The sequence below is a fragment of the Rousettus aegyptiacus genome, unplaced genomic scaffold, assembly GCF_014176215.1.
Source record: "Rousettus aegyptiacus isolate mRouAeg1 unplaced genomic scaffold, mRouAeg1.p scaffold_m13_p_12, whole genome shotgun sequence".
NCBI classification, from domain to species: domain Eukaryota; kingdom Metazoa; phylum Chordata; class Mammalia; order Chiroptera; family Pteropodidae; genus Rousettus; species Rousettus aegyptiacus.
In genome coordinates, this window is record NW_023416287.1 from 91,095,512 (window position 1) to 91,109,183 (window position 13,672).

General features: G+C 47.5%; 1 protein-coding gene and 1 non-coding gene across 3 annotated transcripts in view; one reads left to right on the forward strand and one right to left on the reverse strand.

Moving 5' to 3' along the window:
• Nucleotides 1-13,672, reverse strand: part of NETO1 (neuropilin and tolloid like 1) — a 76,696-nt gene that overhangs the window by 35,350 nt on the left and 27,674 nt on the right. The gene's annotated exons all lie outside the window — the stretch shown is intronic.
• On the forward strand, nt 6,903-7,021 carry LOC118610230. The gene has a single exon (XR_004953852.1). It is a non-coding gene; the product is annotated as a 5S ribosomal RNA (ribosomal RNA).

A 13,672-nucleotide genomic window follows, 5' to 3' on the forward strand; every position in this document is an offset into this window, starting at 1 on the left:
GACTGGGAGAATCGAGCACATCGCCAGTCTGGAGGAAGGGCCGCACGGACCACCTTCTGTCTCGAAAAGCCAGCGTGTCTCTGCTTTTAAGTCACCACTCTGATCTCTCGTCCCCGAGGCGAGAATCTTTGCGTTCCAGCCATCCTTCTGCTCTTCGGATCCACAGAATTAAGCCACACGCTTTTTAAAATAACAGCCGTGCGTGGTGAGTAATGATTTGCAAAGACTGAGATTAAAAGGGCACAAAACGATATACCAGTCAAGGAAAAAAAAAAAAAAAAACTTACATAACGATATTACGCTAACAAAATGGATCTAAAAGCCAAACTAAAATATTCAACCAAAAAGTAGGTCAGATATTAATTTTGTAAAGAATTCACCAGAAAGATTTATCGATGTTGAGCCTGTATCATGAAACCGAAATGACTGCCAGGATCCTGCCTTCCGCGGCTTCGATCTCCTCCTCTCTGAGAGACGAGGGGGGGAAGTATCGGCTGGTTTCGATACAAAGCCGAGGACCAGGTAACGGATACGATGCGGATCCCTTCCAGTCTGAAGTGCTATGGAGATATAAGTTACCCCAGCCAAACGCAATTCGGAACTTTAGTTCCTGGGTGACAAGTGGATTGAAAAACGCCTAAAATATCACCGTTGCTGAAAACCATTCTTTACAGAGTCACATCCCACTGTTATAGACTCACCGTCCCGTTCTGTGCACTCCGCTCATTTCCGCGACAAGGCGTTTGACTTCGGGGTTACTGAGGGGTCCGTCTCCCTTCCTCAAATGCCCGAGACCGGCTGAAAAATTCCTGCAGGAAATTCCAATGTAGTTCCTGCTGCATCCAAATAGTGCCAGATACTGGTGAATGTCCAAATATCCACTTTTCCCGTAATCCATAACAACATGTACAGGATACAACATAGACCAGCTCCGAAATCATACCCACGTTTTAGATAATGGTAACATTGAGCAGACCTAAATATGTATGAAGCCGTTTTAAGACGCACTGCGCCCAATGTCACGACTGGCCGCGTCAGGTCTTCTCGAGGGATGCAGCTATCCGAGTACTAAAAGGATCGTCACGTACTTGTGTTTTCCTCTAGTAAGCGACCTCGGCTCATTTTAAAAATGGGGAATTATTGTTTGCAATGAGATCTCAGAATCATCCCAACGGCATTTGTCACACCCATTTGGATCCTCTGGTGCTCATTTCCCCAATGTGGCGGTGGATCAGAAGGTGTCCGAATGCTGAGAATGCCACCTGAGAATCCAAGTGATCAGAGTCAGGCACCTACTTTTGAACCGCATGTTGAAAAAGATCGCTCCACCTCTGAAAAAGAATTATTTCTCAGAAGCGGAACTCCATCTCGGTGGACTGGGGTGAGCGCCAGACAGAGCTAGACTGTCAGAGGCCACTTGGACCCCAAATCGATCATCTTCGAAGGCTTGTGAGGATCAAGCACATTTCCGGTCTCCATCAAACACAACGTGGAAGCGTTCACTAAAATGTGCCTTAGAACTTTCAGTGGAGCTCCGCTGACATTTCTTTCCACTGGCATTTTAAAACATTTGTGCTATTGCATAAATGGTGCCATGCTGTAAAAATACGGAGTGATCCATGTGCTCTTAAGCCAGCTGTTTGTGGAGACACTTGCTAAATCTGGACTCTGCTCAACTTTCTATCATTCCGATAAAAGAACATCTACCGTTATTTCATTAAGAAGTCTGAAAATAATGCAAGGTTTCCCCAAAGTAATGGACTAAAGCATTATAAATCAATACCTTACTTTTTAGGTGAGAAAAAGAGAATTACGTCCCTTGTGTTTAGCCAGAGAGCATAACCGATAGGACCCCATCGATCAATTTTTTTCCCCTTAGACTTTTCATTCGTATCAATCCTTAGCCCTCTCCTGATTAGCCGAGCTGAAAACTCAGCTAATCAGATGACAGTACTGACTTCACTTCTTCACGCTTTCTTTTCATCGAGAAAGATAGCAAAGAGCTTTCAATTATCACATAAAATCTCTCAGAACCGACCTCCCTCTCCAGCCCACTATGGTTTTCCTGTCCCAGCCTTCATTCTGAAGGCACCAAATCCCAGCCAGTCTCTTTGCCCTGGTCCTACCTTCTTCCAGGGTTTCACATATAATTTTTGAGCTAAACTGACATCAAAGGCTTGTGGCCAACACCAGCTGCCCACCGTGGGAGCGACGGCGTTGGACCAGTCCCGTACTCGGCATTGCAGGAAGCCGGAAACCAACCCGTCACCCAACAAAGACGTGAGAAACATGCGTCGTTGCCACTTTAACACACTAAATTTTAGTTTTTTAAGTCTTTTTTTTTTTTTAACCCTACAAAGGTTGATACAAACACCAAAAGGTCATTGCCGTTCACAAACCTACATACGGCGGTCAAAATAGCCTGTAATAAGGAGCCTCTACGCGGGCTCTCACTGTCCCACTGCCGAGTAACTGTGCCCTGGTGTGATCACTCTCCCCGGAGTATGAGCTGGTGACTCACGGCCAACGAGTAGTGACTCACTCCCAGCGATGGTGCTGGGATGTCGCCCTCTGAGATTTCTTACAGAGTCAGTGACTTCCATCTGGTTCTCCGTCTCTGTTTCTCTCTCGTACGTTTGCTACAAGGACAGTCAGTTCTCATACAGAGACGCCCACAAAGTAAGGACATGCTGTCTCTGACCAATGACCACGGAAGAACGAGCCAAGTAAGGGGCAGTGTGAGCGAGTGAGGACATCTCCTCACCCACTTGAGCCTCGAGATGGCTGGTGATCTTGCACACAGAGTTTTTTGGGGTTTTTTTTGCCTTAACATGAGCTTTCGGTTGACATGCATTAAGAAAATCTAACCCTCGTACTTCTTGATTTTTAGTAATTATTATTAATCAAAGATATCAAACGATGGTGATAAACAAAACCAAAAGGATGCCTACATATTTAGCAATAATTGTTTGAGAACTAGCAGGAAGGGTACATAACATGGATTTGACCATGCCATTTACTCACTTTCGGAAGACTCCTAAAGGCGAAATTTTCAAGCGGAAAACATATGCGCTTGCCTCTTGCAATTTCAGGAAACTAAAAAATATCGACAATACTGTCTCTGAGAATTTCTGCTTCTGGAGTTTTGCTTCTCCTTATTTAAGAAACGCTGTCAAGGCACAATGAGCAGTTTGGGACATTCTGCCACGGAGCGCTCCAATTTCTGGGCCTCGCAGCATAGGGAAGAGTTGAGAAGCTTCTCCTGTTCTTCTTCAAAATAAACACATGCAGTTTCATTTTCAGAACAAAATATCCCCTGTACCATATTAAGTCCATTCTTTGAAAAAAAGTTCTTATTTAGCCTAGTATTTTCATATTTTAAAATTAAACAGGAAACATTTTTTATTCCAGAGAATTCGCTGCTTATTGTGATGTTAGGATGGACTTAAGGACAGAAAATTTATATTATAATTATTATTATTTATAGTGTGATATTTCTTTGGGAAAAATTATATCAGAAAATATACTAACTATAATTTTATAAAAAGATTTTCTTGTTTACCTATTAGTCAAATAAAGCAAATAAACAAGGCATACTTTTGAAACTCCCATGATAGTCATTGTAATTTAATCTTACATATAATTTTCCAATATTAACAGCACAGAAAATTAAAAATTAGCTAAAATATGAAAGTGTGTGTGTATATTATATATATATGTATATATATACATATATATGTATGTATGTATGTATGTGTGTATATATATATATATATATATATATATATATATAAAATTCTATTTTCCCACTAATTTAGACTGAAATGTAGATAAGCTCCACAGAGTGGTCCTTTTCTTAAATTTATTTATCGTTTTTATCTACCGCTGACTTGACAAGCCACAGAGAACCGAAATCCTGGGTCCATGTTCTCCCTCCTCCTCCTGCTTTCCCTTTCCCCGTCTTCCTTTCTCTTCGTCTCTGAACTTCCTTCCCAATTCCTGCTGAGACGTATTCTGGAGGGCTCGGATGTGAAACCACAGCAGTCACGTGCCAATCACACCCAACTCAACAGGAATGACAGAAGTCTGCCACAGGAAAACTAACGTATTTCATTCTAATAAATGGATATATACACTTAAAACGACCCTTAGTTTATTTATACATTCAATAAGTGCTTGCTTCACAGAAAATGTTGAGATTCCAAAGAGCTCTATAATTGCTGAGATGCTGAGAACTGTTTTAACACTTTATAATTAAGTAATGCTATGATTTCAAAAATATTTGATGTCACTATTGGATTGATTTCAGAATGAGATATTTTCATAACATTTCTAAGTTTTGTCCACATAGTCAAGCCTTTACACCTAAGGATGCCAACACTTAAATATATATCAAAATCTGGAATTGAAGAAACTAACTGGAAATATTTTAAAATATTAAAATATAATTGTAATTTCATTCCTTAAACTGCATGTTTAAAATTTCTTTCCTTAAACATTGAAATTTCTAATTGTCAACTGTCATGGAAATCCCCATATAGTGAGACATGCAGCAAAAATGAAATAATATTGAGCATAAAAAGTAATATTAAATGTAAAGGTGTTGCTAAATATGTTGAAAATTAAAAGTATACTTTTTCTTTAAATACATAAAAGTTATTTTGAACTATATTTGACATGAAGAGGAATGTAATTTCAGGATATTAAATTTAAATATCATATTATATCAAGACTTATTTCTCTCATCTCATTCTGTTTTAAAAGAAACACTCCAAGTCTCTATTTCAAAATTTACTTTGTTGGTGACAGATGCACACAATAAAAACTCAGACATGTTTATAGCATGATCGTGGCACCAAAGAGGTTCAAAGTTTTCTGTTTTTGCTTTTGCACCAGAAGGCGGTGAAGAATGTCTCAACTGAAAGCTCCATAAATGGAGAAACTCAAATTTATGAGCTCCTGTAAAAAATTTTAGAGAGGCCTTTTGACATACGGATGCCCATGAATGTTCATTTAATTTTTACATAGAAAATGAGAGACGAATAAATAATTTTTATTTTTCATGTTTCAGGGAAAACCAAGAGTAAATGTGCTAGGATTACATTTTATAAGCTCCTCTTTCCAAAATGTCAACGGATGGCAACGCGCCTCGACGTGGAGGGGTTAAACAGAGGCCGCCACGTCGGAACCCGCGCGGGTCGGAGAGGAGCGCCAGCCGCAGGACACGCGGCCTCGCGGCCTGGGCCACCCCCGCCCCGCCGCGCAGAGGACGCCGCGCCCCGGCCTGCGCCCCCCGCTCTCGCGCTGTCTGCTCGGCACGGGCCTCGCCTCCTCGCCGCGGCTTCGGAAACGTGCAGGGTGGCGTGCTGGTTAAGGGGGGACCTGCTCTGGCCCGTGGGCTGCCCAGGTGTCCAGCCGAGCGTCATTCCAGCCGTGCCCGGGAGGGCGTGTCCGCGTGAGATCCCCCTCGGGAGTCTAGACGGAGTAAAGAACGCGGCCCTCCCGGGTGTGGGTACGGGGGCCTCCCCACCCCCGGGTGGGCTGAAGCCCTCAACAGAACGAGAGGCGGCCTCGAGTGAGGGGGGGCCCTCCACGGGACTCGGAGCCGAGACCCCAGCTTCCCCCGTCTCCGGACTCAGGCCGTAGGCCGCGGGACGGCTCCTCCCAGGTCTGCAGCTGCCCGGTTCTGAGTGACTCCACCATCCGCTCTCCCAGGGCCCAGGAGATAGGCCGGGACGATGCCACCTGCTCTCCGGGGTCCCCGGCCTGCCGACAGCAGGTGTGTGGACAGCCAGGCCACCATCATCACGCAAGCCTGTTCCTTACTATGAGTCTCGTCTACATGGCTGCAGAACCGATCCTGCCTCTCTGGAGGAGGCTGACTGATGCCCACGGCGCGGGCCCTTCCTGACGCGTCCTGCGCGTCTCCCTGGCCTGTCCCCCGCCTGGGGAACGGCCCTCGCCCCCTCGGCTTCCCAACTCTGCACGGACACGCTGCGCCGTCTCCGATCCTCAGCTCCCCACCGTTCCTCATCTCGGAGCTGAGGTCTCTTTGCCTCCCACAGTCCTTTCTTGACATAAGTAAATAAAAGTGCGGGACTTGACCCCAGAGGAATCGGGCGATACTTAGCAAGCCCCTCCTGAGCGCCAGGCCCTGTGGAGAAACTTTACCAATAATCCTCACGATGACGCCTGACTCACAGAGCGGTTATCTTTCCACATTTTAAAGTCGAAGAAAGCGAGAGTCGAGGTGACTGAGAACATCGACGAAGGCCACGCAGTACAACGAGGGCAAGGCTGGGATCTGGACGCGGGCGCGGCCGCCCCCCACTGCCTGTGGGGGACATGCTCCGACACCCCCGCGGAGGCTCCCGAACCCCACGTCGAACACTGTGCTTTCACCTGCACGCACACACTTGCGATAAAGTTTAACCTATAAATGAGGCGCAGGAAGAGATTAACAACAATAACTGATGATAAAACAGGATCATCGTAATAATAACGTAAGGGTCATTCAAACACAAGCCCCGTGATGACCTGACAAAGAGACGGACAGGCCTGGAGCTTGACTGGGGTCCGTCTCCGCGGCTGGAGGGGTGGGGGAGGGGCGGCTGGGCAGAAGGCGGGCCGGTGGACCAGGCAGGGGTGCCCAGCTCCGTGGGCTCACGATGCCACGGAGCTCAGTTTGTCCAACAAGCTGGGCAGGTGAGGGGGCACAGGGCACAACCTGCACCACCGTGTGACTTCGGGGGTGGCAGCAGCCACCCCGCAGCATGGATAAGAAAGAAGACAGGACCAGGGACACCCCATCCTAACTGTCCCTCCCAGAACCTGGGACAGTGGGGGGTGAGCGGACAGCGGGGGCGTCATTGCACAGAGGGCGTCAAAAGAAAGAGAGTTGAGTCTACGGCCATGTCACCCCGAACGTGCCCGATCCCGTCTGAGCTCGGAAGCTAAGCAGGGTCGAGCCTGGTTAGTCCTTGGATGGGAGACCACCTCGGAAGACCAGGTGCCGTAGGCATTAAAAATAAAACATAAGGGATTGTAAACTGACAAGGTCCTTGCAATAGGTGAGGTCAACCAAGGGTTGCCTCGCCTAAAAAAAAAAAAAAAGAAAAGAAAAAGTGAGTTGAATCTTTAGTACGACTTAAAGGAAGAAATTCCTGGATAAAATTAAGTTGTCTACTACTGCCAAGCGAAACCATGAGCCGAGAGTCAAAAGAGTGAGTTCAGTTTCGAGAGTGACATTTTTCTGTGCCTGAGTTTTGTGTATCGTGTAGCTGTGCAATAAATAATAATTGTGCTACTATTATCAGAACGGCGTGGATTGTGATAGGAATAAAAGCTGGAGACTTAGCTCACGGCAGACACGGTTTCATGAATTATTAAATTCGCATATGCAAACAGATTTCTGGAGAAACATGGACAAGGAAAGCAACGGCAGCAATGAATTCCCCAAACTCCTCTCCAAAAAAAAAAAAAAAAAAAAAAGATTTTCGAAAAATGCATCCACGCCCACCCACACATGCAAAGCCCAGCAAATGCCACAGAGGTGCCGCGGCCCCCGGGTGTTTCCTACCTGGCTCTTTACGGAAGAGAAGCTCGGCGACGATGGAAGGACTGTGATCTGGTCGCAAGGAACCAGCAAACGGTTGGTTACATGCAGGAGAGCCTCCGACCCGACTTTAAAAGCTCACGCTGGCTGCGTGGCGAAAACTACTTGTTGGGCACGAGGGCTTGACTTCGTTACACAATTTTATGGCTGTAGCATTTTGTTCTACAGTACTAATGTTTACTCACCCAAAACTCCTACTGGATTCGATACACGCTTTGAAAATAGGTAGCGTGTTTCGGTTTGTTTTAATCTCAGTCAATCTGTCTCTCAGAATTCATAACGTTTAGTGGGCCCTGGCGAAATACCCGTTTAAGAACTAAGCCTCTCAAATCACGTCATGGGAGTTGGCAGAAGGTAACTTAATTTCAAATGATATTTTCACGGCATTCTACTATTAATATGTTTCTCCTCTCATAAACTTTCTGTGAGCCTCAGAATCATGATCTGAAATTGAATTTACTGTTATCTGTCTCTGCAGACGTGGTGCAGGTGAATTAGGCGGCCCTTCTGGCCGATAGAAAGTGTTCTGGGAAACAGTCACTAACCCCAGAGGGCACCGTCACATGACGTGGGGTCCCCAACACTCATTTCCTTTCTCGAGGTAAGAAAATCCACTTACATGATCATAAAAGAGATATCGGATTAAATGTAAAATTAAGATGCTCTCGTTGGAGCAGTAGAACAAGAGTTGTCGTCATTATTCTCGTGGACGGTCTAATCAAGTGAGACGCCTCCAGCCGCGGGCCCAATGGCCAACCACGCCGGGCGCAGGAAGAGGTCAGGAGGGGCCTTTGTCTTTCAGTCGAGGCTTCTCTTTCCACATTCCTTAATTTTCAGCCTTTCGGTGTGTGCACAGTGAGATTTTAGTTTCAGGCGTGTTTCTTATAAATATTATGTTGCTGGGTTTTTTTTTTTTTCCCCCTAGTCTAATCCACTTGTCACAGTTCTTTAATTGGTGAATTTCTCTTTATATTTCCATTGGTTAGTAATATATCTGGGTTTATTTTTACCATCACATTTTGCATCTGCTCAATGCTCCTTTTTCTCCACGTTTCCTTTTTCTGTTTTTTCCTGCCTTTCACCTGATCTGTAAGATTTCTCTCTTGCCTTTTACTTCTTTGACGTCTTAGAAACTATAGACGGTATTTCTACGTATTTAGTGGTTCTCAAGATGTAAGTTACTGATTTAATGGCAGCCTTCCAATATTTATAAAGGCTCAGCAGTGGGTCCGCAGGATTTTAAATATATTCCCGATAATTTCTTTTCATGTTTAATATATTTAGTGTGAAATGTTTTTGAAAATAACTGAGCATTTCTGTTTCTTGTCCTATGAATGGCTAGTTCTGAGAGGCACTGTGCGCGCGCGCGCACACACACACACACACACACACACTCACTCACTCACGGAGGCCCCGCAGCTGTCACCGGCTGCAGGATGACCCTGGGGCTCAAACAGTCCCGCAGCCACAAGCCGAGCCCCTGCTGGGCCGGTGGGGCCCGGCCAGGAGTGACCTGCAGCAGGCGGGGCGGGAACGCCGGGCATCTCGGGCGAGAGGACAGGCCCAGAGGAGGAGGGAGGTCAGGGAGCAAAGGGGCCGCACCCCGGCCTGAACGTCTGGCGTGCGGGACGGGTTTCCCATGCACGTGCTCCCAGAGCACCACTTCCGTGAACCCAGGAAGGGCACACGGGGAGGGGGCCCCGGGGGTCTTTCCTGCACCCACACTTTGGAAGGGTGCTCGGGGGTATCCGTCCAGTGTCATCCTGTGCTACTGGCAGAAACAAAGCAGGACAAGGCAGCTTGGGAGGAAAATGTCCCCGAATGACTCGACAGATGGCAATAGGTCAGAGGACGAAAACACACTGGCACGTTAGGACTAAGCTCCACGGCTCTGAAAGCCTCCCTCCCTTCATCATCGTTGTCACTATCACCATCACCATCATCATCATCATCATTGTAATAGAATTGAAGTTTATGCTTGAAATTCAGGGAAGTAAAGGAGCCGACAGAAAGGAGAAAGGGCATCTCTACACGACAGCCGGCCGCAGCAGCACACAGTAGGTCTCAGAGTTCGAATCATCCAATAGCGTATAACCAGTCTGTAGATACACATAGATACACGCGCAATGTTTCAAAAAGAGGCATTTGCAAAAAAATAAATAAATAAATACACAATAAGAACTTACGAAAAGCAAAGAGATCGAAAATGGAATTTCCATATATGTTTGTCAATGAACATGATTGAAGACTGGCAATATTTAAAAAAATAATATAGTTACAAAGCTTTCAGGATTGACGAAAATATGAAACACTGGTCTAGGAAGTATAGAAACCTCCACAATCAATTGATCAATCAATCGATCAAATAAATGAACGGAAACCCAAGCCTAGATGCATGGCATTAGAATCCCTCAACACAGAAGATGAAGATAAAATATTGAAGGGCCAGCAAGAAAGGCCACGTCGACGAAAGGAAATGGCAGAATGATTGCAGACAGCTCGTGGCAGACACCCAAGCCAACAGGCTTCCAAACAATATCTACTAAGACCTGTCAACCGAGAACCGTCAGTCAGCAACAGGGACTTTCAAGGATGAAAGGGAACTGGAAACATTTAGAGAGTAAGTAAACACGGAGGGATTTTATCTCCAAGAAACCTGTTCTGAAGGGAAATTTGAGGATGCAGTTCGTTCCAAGAGAAAAATGATCTGAGAACTGTCTCAAAGGCAAGAAAGATAAATAAACAGATGGGATAGTAACAAGAAATGCTCTACATTTCCGATCGAAATTCAACTTAGAAGCTCACAGAAACGGAAACATATAAATTTCATTTAGAAGTTGAAAACCACAATTATTGCATAAAAAAAAAAAAAGGCATGGGTCAAAGAAGAATCTTTAAAAGATTTAGAAGTGAATGGTACTGAAAGGCATGAGATAAAACCTAAACAGGATGAGAATCGCCCCCTCGGCACCAAGTTCATGAAATACGACGCTCGACTTACCGAAAAGGGTTGAGCGCCCTCGTGGACCTGATCACTGGCCCACCTAACCCCACGAGCGGTTTTCTTTGTCGGAATGTGAGAAGCTGGTTCCTTTTCATGGAAGAATAAAGGGCCAAAAATATCCAAGACGCTCCCGCCAGTTATTAAATCTTATCATGATAGCAATTATTATTAATCAGCATCGTCATCATCATCGCTGTTTTTCAGCCTTACTACATCCCCGATGCGCCTGGCAGAATTCGCACTCATGAAGTCGAAAGCTGTATTTTAACATCCAGCTTCTACTTTGCCCGTTATAATAGAGCTCTGTTTGTTTTATTCTAGCCTGTGTTTAGTTTTTGGAACACAAGCAAATAATTACCTCCTTTGCCCAAAAGTGGACTGAAAAATGGGATGAGGACAGAAGAGGGGCCTCCGCAGCTCTCCCACGGGGGCAGGGCGCGCACGGGGGCGCTCGGTCAAGGTCACGGGGCAGCTCTGCTCTGGCCACGCTGTCCCGGGTCGTCACTGTGGCCCTGCGAGCGACGTGGCCCCTGCGGGGAGCAGCGGTGCCTTATCCTGGTTGGAGACTAAACCGCATTAAACAGGTGGGTTAAGTCACTTCTAAAGATAGCCGGAGGGTACCCGCGGGGGAGAAACAGAATCCTCCCACCGAGAAGAGAGAGACTTCTGGTCGTGCACGCAGAAGAAGGGCGATTCGGGAGAGACCATCGCGCGCCTCGGAGGATGCCTCAGCCCAGCGCCCAGATCCACGCATCCGGCTGGGATCGGAGACGAAGCCCCGGGAGGTCGCAGGCTGTCCCATCCTGTCGCGCGGTGGACGTAAGTCACCCACAGGACGGGCCGGGGGCCGCCGGGCTGCGGGAGCGGAAACGCGGCTGCCGGGGCTGGCGCGCGGGCACACGTGCCACCCTGGACCGCGGTCGGACCCCGGAAGCCAGGGTGGCGGCCAGCGGCGACCCTCAGCAGCGCAGCCGCCGCACGCATGTCCTCGGAAGGCCGCTGTCCGGCCACTGTTCTGGGCGCGGGAAGGGACTGGACATCTACGCGAGGGTCCCCAGCGAGGAGGACGACGGCGGGCGTGGCCGGGGCCTCAGGGGCAGGGAGCGGCCTGCACTTCTCGGGGAGCAGAGAGAGTGGAGGCGGAGGCCGCCCGGACTTTCCAGAAGCAGACTGCGTTTGGGGAGCAGGATGGGTGGGGGGGAGGCGGCTCTCGCTGGGCAGAAGCAACGCATGAGGAACCTGCCCTGAGCCTGCTGCCGAGTGGAGCCAAGTCTCGGATAAAGAAGTGACTAGAAAAAATCCACTTTAAAAATCCACTTTAAAGCCCCCCCCCGACTCCGCACGGCCCCTCGGGTCCGACCGCCCCCTCGCTCTTCACCCCCGCCCCACACTGTTCCCCTCGCAGCGAAGTTCCGCAGGGTCCTTCTGCCCTGGCGGGCCGCCAGGCGCTCTGTTTTATCCGCCGCTTAGTTCTCGACAGTCTGCGCTCTGCCTTTACCACGGGAGGAAAAGCGCGCTTAACAAGGCGATCGCTTCCTCCTCCTGATTGCAAACATCTGACTGATAATCGTGTCCCATGTGTCTCATCGCACACGCGTCGCCGTGACGCGGTCTCTCCTCCTCGGTGTCCCGGCCCCCGCTCCACTGCCTGGAGCTCGCCTTGCCCCGGGGCTCACGGGCCACCCGTCCGAGTACTTGTTTTCGGTTTCCTCAACGAGCGGCCTGCCCAGTCCCTTGCCGGCGCACCTACTCACATGCTTCGTCTTGATCTCTCTGGATAATTCTCTGCGGAGCGATGCTGTCCACGCCCAGAGCGCTCACAATTTAGCATTCTGTCCACCAAGCGCAGGGACGACGATGAGCTGAGTATGATCCATTTCTGCGCAGAGTTACACGCTGATGCGTCACCTAAAAAGACCCGGGGTCACTGCGCTTCTACGTTTCAAAGGTGCCAGAGATGAACCAGAGATGAACCAAGGCAACTCACTGTCTTTTTTCTCTGCATGGAATCGGAGAGCGTATGTTAAAAGTTTTGACATGTGCATAATTCTTGAAGCTCGGTCTTCCTGTTTATCTCCGGTGCTATGACCGGCACCATTATCAATTCATCTGGACAGCCTCTTGATTCATAAGCAATTCCGCCCTCTTCCCATCTACCGTCTTGTGAGCCAGTGCTGTTCCTCTGTTTCGGCTATGATCATATCCATACATGAAATCTTTCCACGGTTTCCATCGTTTCAAGGCTAAACTGAAATACGTTAGCATAGCAAACGCCGGCTTCCACCTTGGATAACTTTTCCAAACACATCGCTTTTTCTGTCTTCGTGCAGCACAGCCTCTATTTCAACCAAGCACTTTTGTCTCTGGCCGCCGCGGTCCTGCAGCCTGGCGGGTCCTCCGCACCTCCCTGCCAGCTCGCGCTTCTGCGAGCTTCGCAATCAGATTCCGTTTTACCTCTTGGGAGTGTTTCTCCACCGCCTAGCGCATCTGAGCTCAGGTCCCCTCAACTTCCCTAAAACCACATGTTACCTTTGTCACAGCATGTCACACTTACGTGCGCCGCAGACCCCCACCTCTCCAGGTAGGATGTGACGAGCAGGGTCTGTTTGTTTATTTGTCGCCTTCAGTGCCAATCACACAAATGAATGAATAACCAGGAGACGAACTCGCTGCTACCTTGTAAGTTCCTACTGGCCCCATAACATGCTTATTCTTAGATTTCGATGCACTGTAAAATATTTTCTAATGTTTTAGAAAAGTAAATTAAAACGTAGTCCCTAAAGTGTATCATAAATATTATTTCACAAGATCCTAGAAATTTCCATGTAACTCAAAATGTTTTTTAGGCAAAACATCATTGCTTGCAATAGTTGATGAGTCTCAGGTCTGAAATCAGAGTGAATTGCATCATGGTCACAAAGATCAAATTTCTTTTCGGGGTCCCATAAAAACTTCAGATTTTATTGACTCGCATTTATTCTTCTAAAAGAGCCACTTCTAAATGATATTGTGAAAGAATTAAGAAACGGCCTCGCAGCCTTCTTCGGCTTCAT